Below are 12,512 nucleotides of genomic sequence, written 5' to 3'. Positions count from 1 at the left end.
AGTTTAAACCCTCCCAACCACTCTCGCAAATACTCCCCCTAGGACATCAGTCCCAGTCCTCCCCAGGTGTAACCCATCCAGTTTGTACTGGTCCCACCTCCCCCAGAACCGGTCCCAATATCCCAGGAATCTAAAACCCTCCCCCTCACACCATCTCTTCAGCCACGTATTCATCCTATATATCCTGCTATTTCTACTCTGACTAGCACGTGGCACTGGTAGTAATCCTGAGATCAGTACTTTTGAGGTCCTACTTTTCAACTTACTTCCTAACTCCCTATGTTCTTCTTTTAGGACCTCATCCTTTTTTTTTTAACCTACGTCACTTGTACAAATGTGTACCACGACCTTTGGCTGTTCACCCTCCCCCTTCAGAATGTCCTGTAACCGCTCTGAGACATCCTTGCCCTAGCACCAGGGAGGCAACATACCATTCTGGAGTAAAAGCAAAATACTGTGGATGCTGGAAATCTGAAATAAAAACAAGAAATGCTGGAAATACTCAGCAGGTCTGGCAGCATATCATTCTGGAGTCTCGTTTGCGGCCACAGAAAAGCCTATCTATTCCCTTTACGATTGAATTCCCTATAACTATTGCATTCCCAACACTTCTTACTCCTCCCCTGTGCAGCAGAGCCAACCGTGGTGCAACAAATTGGGCTGTTGTTGCTTTCCTCTGAGAGGCCATTCCCCCTAACTGTATCCAAAGTAGTATATCTGTTTTGCAGGGGAATAGCCACAGGACATTCCTGCACTGCCTGCCTAGTCCTCTTGCTCTGCTTGGTGGTCATCCATTCCCTTCCTGCCTGCGGAGTCTGAGCCTGTGGTGTGATCACCTCTCTATACGTGCTATCCGTGATACTCTCTGCCTCGTGGAATGCTCCCCAGTGTCCCAGCTGCCGCTCCAGCTCCGAAACCCGGGCTTCCAGGAGCTGCAGCTGCAGACACTTCATGCACACATGCAGGTTCTGGACACTGGAAATGTTCCCAGCTTCCCATTTAGAGCACGAGGAGCACAGCACGGCTTTGAGCTCTCCTGCCATGACTTAACCCTTTAAATTAAACCTTTTGGAAGAGCTTAATATCAAATAATATCAATTACTCTAGGGCCATTGTTCCCTGGTCCTTGTTAATACAGAGCTCCCTAAAAAAACACGACTTACTACATATGGAAAAAAAACTGAAGACCTTTCTTACCTTAGTTACTAAGCCAGCTATCAACACCTTCTCTTTTGTTATCTCTTGTCCCACCCCCGCTTTACTTGCTTAAAATCTTTTACATTTCTTATATCTGCCAGTTCTGAAGAAGGGTCACTGACCTGAAACGTTAACTCTGCTTCTCTTTCCACAGATGCTGCCAGATCTGCTGAGTATTTCCAGCGTTTCTTGTTTCTATTTCAGATTTCCAGCATCTGCAGTATTTTGATTTTATTTTAGATAGGTAGATAGATAGATATATAGATAGGTAGAAAGACCGATAGATAGATTATGCAATCTGTCCTGAAAATTTGGCCATCTCAGCCTCAGTATTATTCTGGTGAATCTACACTGCATTCCCTCCGAGACCAATTACATCTTTCCTGAGGTGTAGCACTAAGATCTGTTTCTAATGGGCTCCATCCAGAGCTTTATACAACGATAGTATAACTTCCACCCCTTCGGATTTCATCACCTTTGAGATAAATTCTGTTAGATAATGAATACCTTGTTTCGATACTTCACTTGCGACAGTGATAGGCGCAGGGGTCATGTAATAAAGGGCATATACCACTCCTGTGGGCGGAGCGTGCACTTTCTGTGAAAATAAGTGATGTCTATCCGAGATTCCACATGCGCTCTGTTACATTTTCAAAGGATTCCCTATTATCCCTGATGTTATCCCCCCGAGGCCTAATTAGATAGCATTACTCATAATGTTAGCTACAGTCACTAAACAAACAGCTCAGGTTGCATCACCATTAATCACCAGTCATTGACCAAAGAAGATAATGCATTCGATCTTATGTTTATTCCTGAAATACTAGATTGAACAAAAGAGGATGTTACAGTGTTTTAAAATAAACTTTTTGTCCTTCAGCAAAGGAGATCGACTGCCCTTACCTGCTCTAGTTTATATGTGACTCCAATCCCACACCAACGTGGTTGAATCTCCCTTAAGTGTCCACGCAACCAAGTCAGTGGCCAAGTCAGTTGTATCAAACAATCAGAAAATAAAGTAATACAACTGGATCATCCATTGAGCTGTGATCAGTGTATCAAATCACAATGCAACAAAGGCTCAGCCAGACCAGCCGACACTGAAAAGTCTTTATTCTCACTATTATCTCCACACAGGGTGGCACAGTGGCGCAGTGGTTAGCACTGCAGCCTCACAGCTCCAGGGACTCGATTCTGGGTACTGCCTGTGTGGAGTTTGCAAGTTCTCCCTGTGTCTGCGTGGGTTTTCTCCGGGTGCTCCGGTTTCACAAGCCAAAAGACTTGCAGGTTGGTAGGTAAATTGGCCATTATAAATTGTCACTAGTATAGGTAGGTGGTAGGGGAATATAGGGACAGGTGGGGATGTTTGGTAGGAATATGGGATTAGTGTAGGATTAGTATAAATGGGTGGTTGATGGTCGGCACAGACTCGGTGGGCCGAAGGGCCTGTTTCAGTGCTGTATCTCTAATCTAATCTGAACTGGTGTCAAAATTGGGAGGTGAGTCCCAACGACTCGCCAAACAACAGCCTGACAGAGTCTTGTTCACAGAATCATGAACATCAGACAAGGGTTCTAACTCTCTCGTCACAATTCCTAGGTTTTTGCTGTCCCAATGGTGGGACAGAGGGACCAGAGGTGTAGATAAAGTGGTATAAAGTCGGGGTGGTTGGGCGAGCTGGTGGGCGGCTGGCTGGCAGACACTGGAAAGTAGCCCTGGGAGTCTTCACCATTCACTCCATAACCCAGGAAGTCACATGCCATCAGGTTAAACATGGAAAAGGAAACCTCCTGTTGATTACCACCCTCAGCTGACGAATCAATACTCCTCCATGTTGAAAAGCATTTGGAGGAAGCAATGAGGAGAGGGAAAGGTGTAGAATGTATTCAGGGTGGGGGATTTCAATGCCCATCACCAAACGTGACTCGGTAGTATCACTACTGGCCGAGCCAGCCGAGCTCTGAAGGGCGTATCTTCCAGACTGGGCCTGTGGCCAATTGCGTTAAAACCAATACAAGAGCATATTCTACTTTTATGACTACTGTGTATGACTGAATTGATATGAGTGACCACTGCACAGGTCTTGTGGAGAGCAATTTCCATCTTCACACTGAGGATATGCATCGTTGTGCTGTGTGACACTAGCATTGTACGGGATAAATTAAAACAAGATCTGACAGCTCAATGTAAAAGCAAAATACTGCAGATGCTGGAAATCTGAAACACAAACAAGAAATGCTGGAAACACTCAGCAGGTCTGGCAGCATCTGTGGAGAGACAAACAGAGTTAACGTTTCAGGTGAGTGACCTTTCATCAGAACAGTTCCGATGAAGGGTCACTGACCTGAAACATTAACTTTGCTTCTCTCTTCACAGATGCTGCCGGACCTGCTGAATATTTCCAGCATTTCTTGTCTGTGTCTACCAGCTCAATGCTGCGCTTCAACCACAATCTCCAACCTCATGGCCCAGCATATCCCTCAGTCTACCATGACCATCAAGTCAGATAACCAAACTGGTTCAATGAGGTGTATAGAAAAACATTGTGACAGTGTCATCATGCAGAAAGGAAAATGATGTGCCAACCTGCTGAAACTACAACACGAGACGAATGCAAATGAACCTGAGAACAGGAAAAAGCCATTCAATTAAATTGTAGCTTATTTCTTTGTTAACTGTTTTGGTTACATGCCACTTAATACCCTTAATTAACAAATAACTATCAATCTCAGTTTAGAAATTTTCAAGTTACCTAGACTTAAAAGCTTTTTGTTGGAGAGAATTCAAGATTTCCACTACAATTCGTTTGAAGACCTGTTTCCTGACATCACCCCTAAATGGCCGAGCTTTAGATCAGAGATTGTGCACCTTAGTTAAGGACTCCTTCTCCACAGGAAATTTCTTATCTATATCTAGTCTATCAAATCATTTAATCAACTGAAATGTTTCATCTATACTAAAGGGAATATAAACCTTGTCGGTGCAAAGTGTCCTTAAACTCAAACGTTTTAGCCCCAGTATTATTCTGGTGATTCGGTGCTGCACCCTCCCCGAGGCCAATGTATCCTTCCTGAGGTCTATGCCTATAACTGAACCAGCTCTAGGGACTGAATGGCTTATTTCTGCCAGTCACACCTATCCGACAAAGCACAGACGTACCAAGTAATGTGTCGGATTTGACATCAACATGAGCCACGGTCACATCATCACTTCATCAACAACATTATCTACTTCCACCTCATTAACATTGCCCATCTCCACCTGTGCCTCAGCTCATGAATTTCCTACCTCCATCTTTGACTATTCCAGCACACACCTCCCAAGTCACACTTTCTGTAAACTTGAGGACATCGAAGACTCTGCTGCCTGTATCCTATAACACACCAAGTCTTGCTCACACAACACACTTGACCTACGTTTTCGCCCAGTCAAGCAACAACTCCATAATAAAAATGTCATCTTTGTTTCAAATCCCTCTATGGCCTCGCCTCTCATGGCTCTTTAACCTCCTCCAGCCGACATACATTTGTGACCTCTTTGTTCCTCCAATTATGGGTTGTTGCTCATCCTAATTTTAATAATTCCACCTTTGGTGGCCGTGCCTTCAGCTGCCTGGCCCCTTTGCTCTGGATTCACTCCTGAAATCCCCCACCCCACCCCCACCCCCACCCCCGTGCCTCTCGACATCTCCCTTCGCGTTTAAGTTGCTCCTTAAAATCCAATCTCTTTTGTCAAGCTTCAGTCATATGCCCTTATGTTGTTGATATCGCCTTATGTGACTCGGTGTTGAATTTTGTTTGAAAACTCTCTTGGGAAGGGCTTTGAGACATCTTGCTACGTTAAGGACACTTCATAAATGCAACTCATTGCTGTTCTTGCTTATATCCTGTGCACAATATCAAATCATTGTCAATTAATACCCCCAAGCTCTTCCAGTTGAGTAACAACACTAAAACGTGTCTGATAATGTGGACAAATTGCTCAGGTATGTACTATCCAAAAAGACAGGGCGAATCTATCTCTGCCAATTACAATCTGGGAAGATTACTGCCCGTGATCAGAAAAGTGGTGGAAGGTGCCGTCAACAAAGACATCAGGCAGAAGGTAATTAATAACAACCTGCTCAACCACACCCAATGTGCATTCAGCCAGAACCTCTCGGCTCCGGACAGCATTACAGACTTGGTTCAGACAAGTAAAAGAGCTAATTCTCCAGCTGAAGTGTGAGAGACTATTTTTCACATCAAGGGAATATTAGTTCGAATGTGGCACCAAAGAAAGAAAGATGGTTTGCATTTATATGGCACCATTCACGAATTCAGAACGTCCCAAAGCACTTTAGAGCCGATTAAGTACATTCGAAGAGTAGTAATTGTTGTAATGTAGGAGACAGTTTTGGTTATTGGTGGCCAATTATCTCAGACCAAGTACATCACTGCTGCAGTTCATCAAGACAGTGTCCTAGGCTCAAATAAAAGCAAAATACTGCGGATGCTGGAAATCTGAAACAAAAACAAGAAATGCTGGATTCACTCAGCAGGTCTGGCAGCATCTGTGGAAAGAGAAGCAGAGTTAACGTTTCGGGTCAGTGACCCTTCTTCGGAACACAAGAAGTGTCCTCGGCTCAGCCATCTTCACACGTGTCCGCCATTAGATCAGAATTGGAACTGTATCCGCTTTACGCAGTGTTCAGCTCCATTCGCAATTTTTGATATAATAAAACAGTCCATTCTTACATGTAACAAGATCTGGGAGATATTCAGCCTTGGGTTCATGTAACACTCGTGAAAGACATATGGCACGACTATCTCCCACAAGACAGAACTTAACCACCTCCCTTTGACACTCAGCAGCATTACCATCAGAGTCTCCCACTATCAACATCCTGTCGGTCATCAGTAATCAGAAACACAACTGGATCAGCCTTGGGTCCTACAGAAGATTAGAGGCTGCGAATGCTGTGACAAGTGGCTCACTGTTTGACTTCCCAAACAAGAAAGATTTGCATTTCTATAGAGGCTTTCATGACCACCAGATGTCCCAAAGCGCTTTCTAGCCAATGAAGTATTTTGAAGTATCGTCACTGTTGTAACGCAGTAAACACAACAGCTAATTTGTGCACAGCAAACTGCCACAAACACAAAGACGATAAAGACTAGATAATCTGTTTTAGTGACGTTAATTGATGGGTAAATACTGACCAGGATACTGGGAATAACTCGCCTGATTCTTCTTCTATACGTCCACCTGAGAAGGCTGACGAGGCCCCAGTTTCACGTCTCATCTGAAAGACAATGCTGCACTCCCTCCATTGGAAGAGTGGCTTGTCTTTCCGGTTCTGTATCAACAGTTCCAAAGTCCTACAATTATCCCTCCTTGTTCCCTTCCTTTTCATCGTCTACCTGTTGCATTTCTGTGACATATTTCATGTATATTGCTTGGCTTCTACATGCATTATGATGCTGCTAATTTATATCAATTCACTAGACCTTGTTGACTGCTCCACAGCTTGTCTGAAGCCTGATCGTCTGTCAAACATTTAGTTCAGAATCAACCAGCAGACTCTCCCACTGAGCATTGTGAATGCTGCATCATCATGTTCTGTTCCAGTCACAAACTATGCACCGTTGTGTCTGACTCAATCCATCTCTTTAGGAATGGAATCAGCCAGAAGCACCTCAACGCCTTATTCATACTCCATCTAAGATTCTAAATTCAAAGCATCTCCATCGCAAGAAACCCTTATTTCCACCGCTGCAAGACTGATTAATGCACGGGGATAATCTTAAAATTAAAAATGGACTTTTTCGAAAGAAATCAAGAAGCTGTTGTTTCACATGCAGTGTATTAGAAACATGGAACTTTCTCCAAAAATGTCTTTCTTTCTTCGACCTTTTTATCAGGCTCCAGTAGCTTGCCTCAGGGGAGGAAGTTGAGTGGTGAGTAAATGGTAAATTAATTTACTTCTTATTTGTAATAAAACGTTTTTAAAGTTATGTAATGACAGGTCAGCTTGGCCGAGTACGTCCTGCAGTATGTGGGAAGTCATGGATGCACCACGTGTCCTCGGCAAACACATCTGCAGGAGGTGTGACTGGTTGCAGAAGTTTGAGCTCCGAGTTTCAGAACTCAAGCGGCGGTTGAAGTCACTGTTGTGCATCCGCGAGGCAGAGGACTACGTGGATAGCAGGTTTAGGGAGGTGGTCACACCGCAGGTTAGGAGCATGCAGACAGCGAAAGAATGGGTGACCACCAGGCAGTCTAAGAGAACCAGGCGGGCAATGCAGAATTCCCCTGGGTCTATCTTGATGCTAATCGATTTTCCAATTTGGTTACTGGTGACAGCAATGGTTCCTCGGGGAGGTGCAACCAGAGCAAAGTCTGTGGCACCGCGGGTGGCTCAGCTGCACACGAAGGAAGGAAGAAGAGTGGAAAAGCAATTGTGATAGGGGATTCAATAGTCAGGGGAACAGACAGGTATTTCTGCGGCAGTAAACCCGATGCCAGGATGGTGTGTTGCCTCCCTGGTGCCAGGGTCAAGGATGTCACGGAGTGGCTGAAGGACATCTTTCTGGGGGAGGGTGAACAGTCAGAGGTCGTGGTGCACATTGGTACCGATGACATAGGTAGGAAGAAGGATGAGGTCCTGAAAGCAGATTCTGGGGAATTAGGAAGGAAATTAGAAAGCAGGACCTCAAAAGCAATAATCTCAGGATAACTCCCAGTGCCACGTGCTGGACAGCATAGGAATAGGAGGATTGATCGATTGAACACGTGGCTGGAGAATTGGTGTAGGAGGAAGGGCATCAGATTTCTGAGGCATTGGGACCGGTTCTGGAGCAGGTGGGATCTGTACAAGGTGGACGGGCTACACCTTAACAGGACTAGAACTAATACCTGTGCAGAGAGATTTGCTTGTGCTGTTGGGGAGGATTTAAACTAGCTTGTCAGGGGAATGGGAACCTGAGGCGTAGCTCAAATTGGTAGGAAGTAAAGCTGGTAACAGGAGGTAGAAAAGTCGCAAGTGACATTAGAAGGCAGGCGAAATAAAGGTGAGCATCAACTAGGCTTAGAATGCAGAATAATGTCAAGCAGGCAAGGTTAAAGGCACCCTACCTGAATGCACGCAACATTCGCAACAAGGTAGATGATTGAAAGGCCCAAATAGAGGTAAATGGGTGTGATCTAATTGCCATAATGGAAACGTGGCTACAGCTGACCAAGACTGGGAACTTAATATTCAAGGATATTCCACATTTAGGAAGGGCAGGAAAAAGGAAAAGGAGGTGGCATTGCACTGATAATAAGGGATGGTATCAGTACATTGGTAATGGAGAATGTCAAATCGGAAGAACAGAATGTGGAATCTGTTTCGGTGGAGCTAAGAAATAGAAAGGGGTAGCAAACATTGGTAAGAGTTGTTTATAGGCCACCAAACAGTGGTGGTAGTGTGGGGCATGGTATAACTCAGGACAGTAGAGAAGCACGTGGCATGGGTAGGACAGTAATCATGGGTGACTTCAATCTGCATATAGACTGGGTAAACCTAATACGCATTAATGCTGTGGAGGGTGAGTTTCTGGGCTGTGTTAGGGTTGGTTTTCTAGAGCAGTATGTTGAGGAACCAACTAGAGAGCAGTTTATTTTAGATCTAATATTATGTAATGAGAAAGGGCTAATTAATAATCTTGTTTTAAAAGAACCTTTACGGATGAGTGACCATAATATGATAGAATTTACATCATGTTTGAAAGAAAATATACACTGTTGACATTTTTTTTTCGCCGTTGAGGTTATGTTGAAGCCATCTGATGAGCCGTGATTGTTGCTGCTGCTGTAAACCGGGAGTGACAGCTGTGGTCCAAGGAATGTCAGTATGATACAGGTGCACTTCCGGTTCCAGCTTCTAATCTCCAACTGAGGCATGGATATTGGCCAGGACACTGGGGACAACTTCCCTACTCTTTTTCAAGACAACATCATAGGATTTTTACTGCCCCCTGAGAGGGTAGATAGGGCATCTGTTTAACGTCTCAAACACAAGACTGCACCCCCGCCGACGCAGCACTCCAACTGTAATACACTACAGTGTCAGCGTTGATTTTTGAACTCAAAAACTAGAATGGGAATTGAACTCAGAAACTGCCAACTCAGTCGTGAGAGCTCTACCAGCTAATCCACGGCTGACACTTGCAGAACTATGATGGCAGATGAACTTAATCTTGATCAAAGCGTTAGGTGTTAAAGTGGTAGAGAGGCGATGAGGTTTAAGAGGCGAGTTCCAGAGCGTAGGGACTGAAGGCAAGGCCAGTGGTGGTGGATAGATTGAAATCAGGGACGCTTAAGAGGATAGAATTAGATGAGTGCTGATACCATGGAGGGTTGTTGGTCTAGAGGAAATTGCAGAGATAGGGAGCAGCGAGGCCATGGAGAGATGTGAATAGAACATACGAACATGACAAATAGGAGCAGGAGTAGACCATAGGGCCTCTTGGCTCCACCATGCAGTGAGGCCATGGAGACAATTCAGGGGACACTCAGTGATGCTTGTCTGCTCTGGATGCTGCTGAAGGGCACAGCACGTGAAGAGGGAGTTTGGTAAGTGAGTGAATTTTAAGGGTTAATCTCTCTAAGTCTAGTTTGTGTTTTGTTTACATTTAACAATTAACTGAAATTGCTGTTTAAGTTAAGAGGTAAGTTCATTTTCTTACCGTTCTAGACAGGGTGTACAAGCTCTCTTAGAATAGCCGTAGTTAGTTAATTAGCGTAGTGAACTTAAACTGGTTTCTGAGCTCCAGTAGAGCTCTAGCAAAGCTGACACATCATTGTTTTCAGAGAGTATAAATTCTGCAGGACACAGAGTGTGAAGAAGGGAGTTTGGTAAGTGAGGGAGTTCGGTGGGAGGGGCACTATAAATTAATTAAGAGAAAATAAATACAAGTAAATTAACGCAATACAGATGGCAGGACAGATGATGTGTCACGACTGCATTGTGTGGGAGCTCCTGGATGCCAGGGCAATCCATGGCAACCACGTCTGTAGTGAGTGTCTGTGGCCTGTGGAGCTTCCGCTCAGAATCATTGAGCTGGAGGCCGAACTACAGACACTGTGATGCATCAGAGAGGGCGAAGGTTACCTGGACACATTGTTACAGAAGACAGACAGACTCCTTAGAATAGGGTCATCTGCTTTGGTCATTGGTCAGTGACCGGGGGCGGGTGTGGGGGGCGGGGGGATGGAGAGGTGGGGATGCGGTGTGACGGTGAGTCGGGCAGGTAAGAGGATCGAGAAGGTGGGTGTGGAAGAGCCTCAGCCCTTGCAATTGAGTAACAAGTTCGAGGTTCTTGCAGCTTGCATGGACAAGAACGAGAGCTGTAATGTGGATGAGCAGACTGATCATGGCACCATGGTACAGGAAGTCGTTCAAATGGAGGGAGAAAAAGCAAAGTAATAGTAGTAGGGGACAGTAGACTGAGGGGGATTGACACTGTTCTTTGCAGCAAAGAGGGAAAGCCCAGAAGGCAGCGTTGCCTGCCCGGTTCCAGAATTTGGGACATCTGTTCAGGGCTGGAGAGGAACTTAACAGTGGTAGGAGGAGCATCCAATCGCCATGATCCATGTAGGTACTAACGACAAAGGCAGGACAAAGAAAGAGGTTCTGCATAGGAAGTATGAGGAGCTAGGCACCAACTAAGAAGCAGAAACTCAAAGCTAATCATCTCAAGATTATTACCTGGGCCACGTGCAAATTAAAGTAGGGCAAATAAGATTAGAGAAATGACTGCGTGGCTGAAAGACTAGTGTGGTAGAAGTGGGCTCAGGTTCGTGGGGGACTGGCAGCAGTCTGGGGAAATTGGGGGCTGTACCGTCAGGACAGTCTTCAACTAAATCATGCTGGAACCAGTGTTCTAGTGAGCCACATAACTAGGGAAGTGGAGACGATTTTAAATTAAATAGTGGGGGCAAGGGATCAATTTTGGGAAGACGTGGGGAATAAAATAGTAGAGAGAAGGCAAAAGAGAAAGGTGTTAATATGAGAAAAGATAAAAAGTTTGACAGGAAGGAACAGTGAGTACAAGTCTAAGAGAGAATCTGCCTTCCACAGATCCATCTATCCATGACAGTATTGGTAGGAGTGACAACCACAGTCCTTGTGGCAATGAAGTCCCATCTTCACATTGAGGATACGCACAATCGTGTTGTCTGGCACTGCCACCATGCTAACTGGAATAGATTTCGAACAGATATAACAATGCAAAACTGGGCATCTACGAGGCGCAGTGGCCCATTAGCAGCAGCAAAACTGGGCTCTATGAGGCACAGTGGGCCATTAGCAGCAGCAAAATTGTACACAACCACAATCTGTAACCACATGGCCCGGCATATCCACCAATACCATCAAGCGTGGGGGGACCAACCCTGGCTCAATGAACAGTGCAGGAGGGCATGCCAGGAGCAGCACCAGGCAAATCTCAAAATGTTGTGTCAACTGGTGAAGCTACAATATAGGACTAATTGCGTGCCAAACAGTGCAAGCATCCTGCGATGGACAGAGCTAAGCGATCCCAAAACCAAAGGATCAGATCAAGGATCTGCAGTTCAGCCACATCCAGTCGTGAATGGTGGTCAGCAATTAAACAACTAACTGGAGGAGGTGGCTCCACAAATATTCCCACCCTCTATGATGGGGGAGCCGAGCACATCAGTGTGAAAGATAAGGCTGAAGCATTTGCAACTTCAGTCAGAAGTGCCCAGTGGATGATGCATCTAAGCCTCCTCCTGAAGTCCCCAGCATCACAGATGTCAATCTTCATCTAATTCGATTCACTCAGCGTGATATCAAGAAATGAGTGAAAGCACTGGAAACTGCAAAGGCTGTGGGTCCTGAAAAATTCTGGCAATAGGGTAGCGCAGTGGTTAGTACTGCAGCCTCATAGCTCCAGCGACCCAGGTTCTGTTATGGGTATTGCTTGTGTGGAGTTTGCAAGTTCTCCCTGTGACTGTATGGGTTTCCACCAGTTTCCAGTTTCTTCCCACATAGGCTGATAGGTAAATTGGCCATTGTAAATTGCTCCCAGTATAGGTAGGAGAATGGTGGGAATGTGGGATTAATGTCTGATTAGTATAAATGGGTGGTTGTTGGTCAGCGCAGACTTGGTGGGCCGAAGGACTTGTTTCAGTGTGGTATCGATCTATGTTCTAATAGTGCTGAAGACCTTGCTCCAGAAATTGCTCTGCCCCTAGCCAAGCTGCTCCAACACTGGAATCTACCCGGACATTGGACAATTGCCAAGATATACATGGAATTTAAGCAC

The 12,512-nt window shown here is 45.2% G+C and overlaps 1 pseudogene; it reads right to left on the bottom strand.

Annotated features, from left to right (window-relative positions):
• Window positions 1-12,512, bottom strand: part of LOC137349330 (zinc finger protein 585A-like) — a 287,418-nt pseudogene that overhangs the window by 182,664 nt on the left and 92,242 nt on the right.

Source organism: Heterodontus francisci, chromosome 34 (genome assembly GCF_036365525.1).
Source record: "Heterodontus francisci isolate sHetFra1 chromosome 34, sHetFra1.hap1, whole genome shotgun sequence".
NCBI lineage: Eukaryota > Metazoa > Chordata > Chondrichthyes > Heterodontiformes > Heterodontidae > Heterodontus > Heterodontus francisci.
Note: the sequence above shows the minus strand (reverse complement) of the source record. Positions and strands in the feature narration are given on the sequence as shown.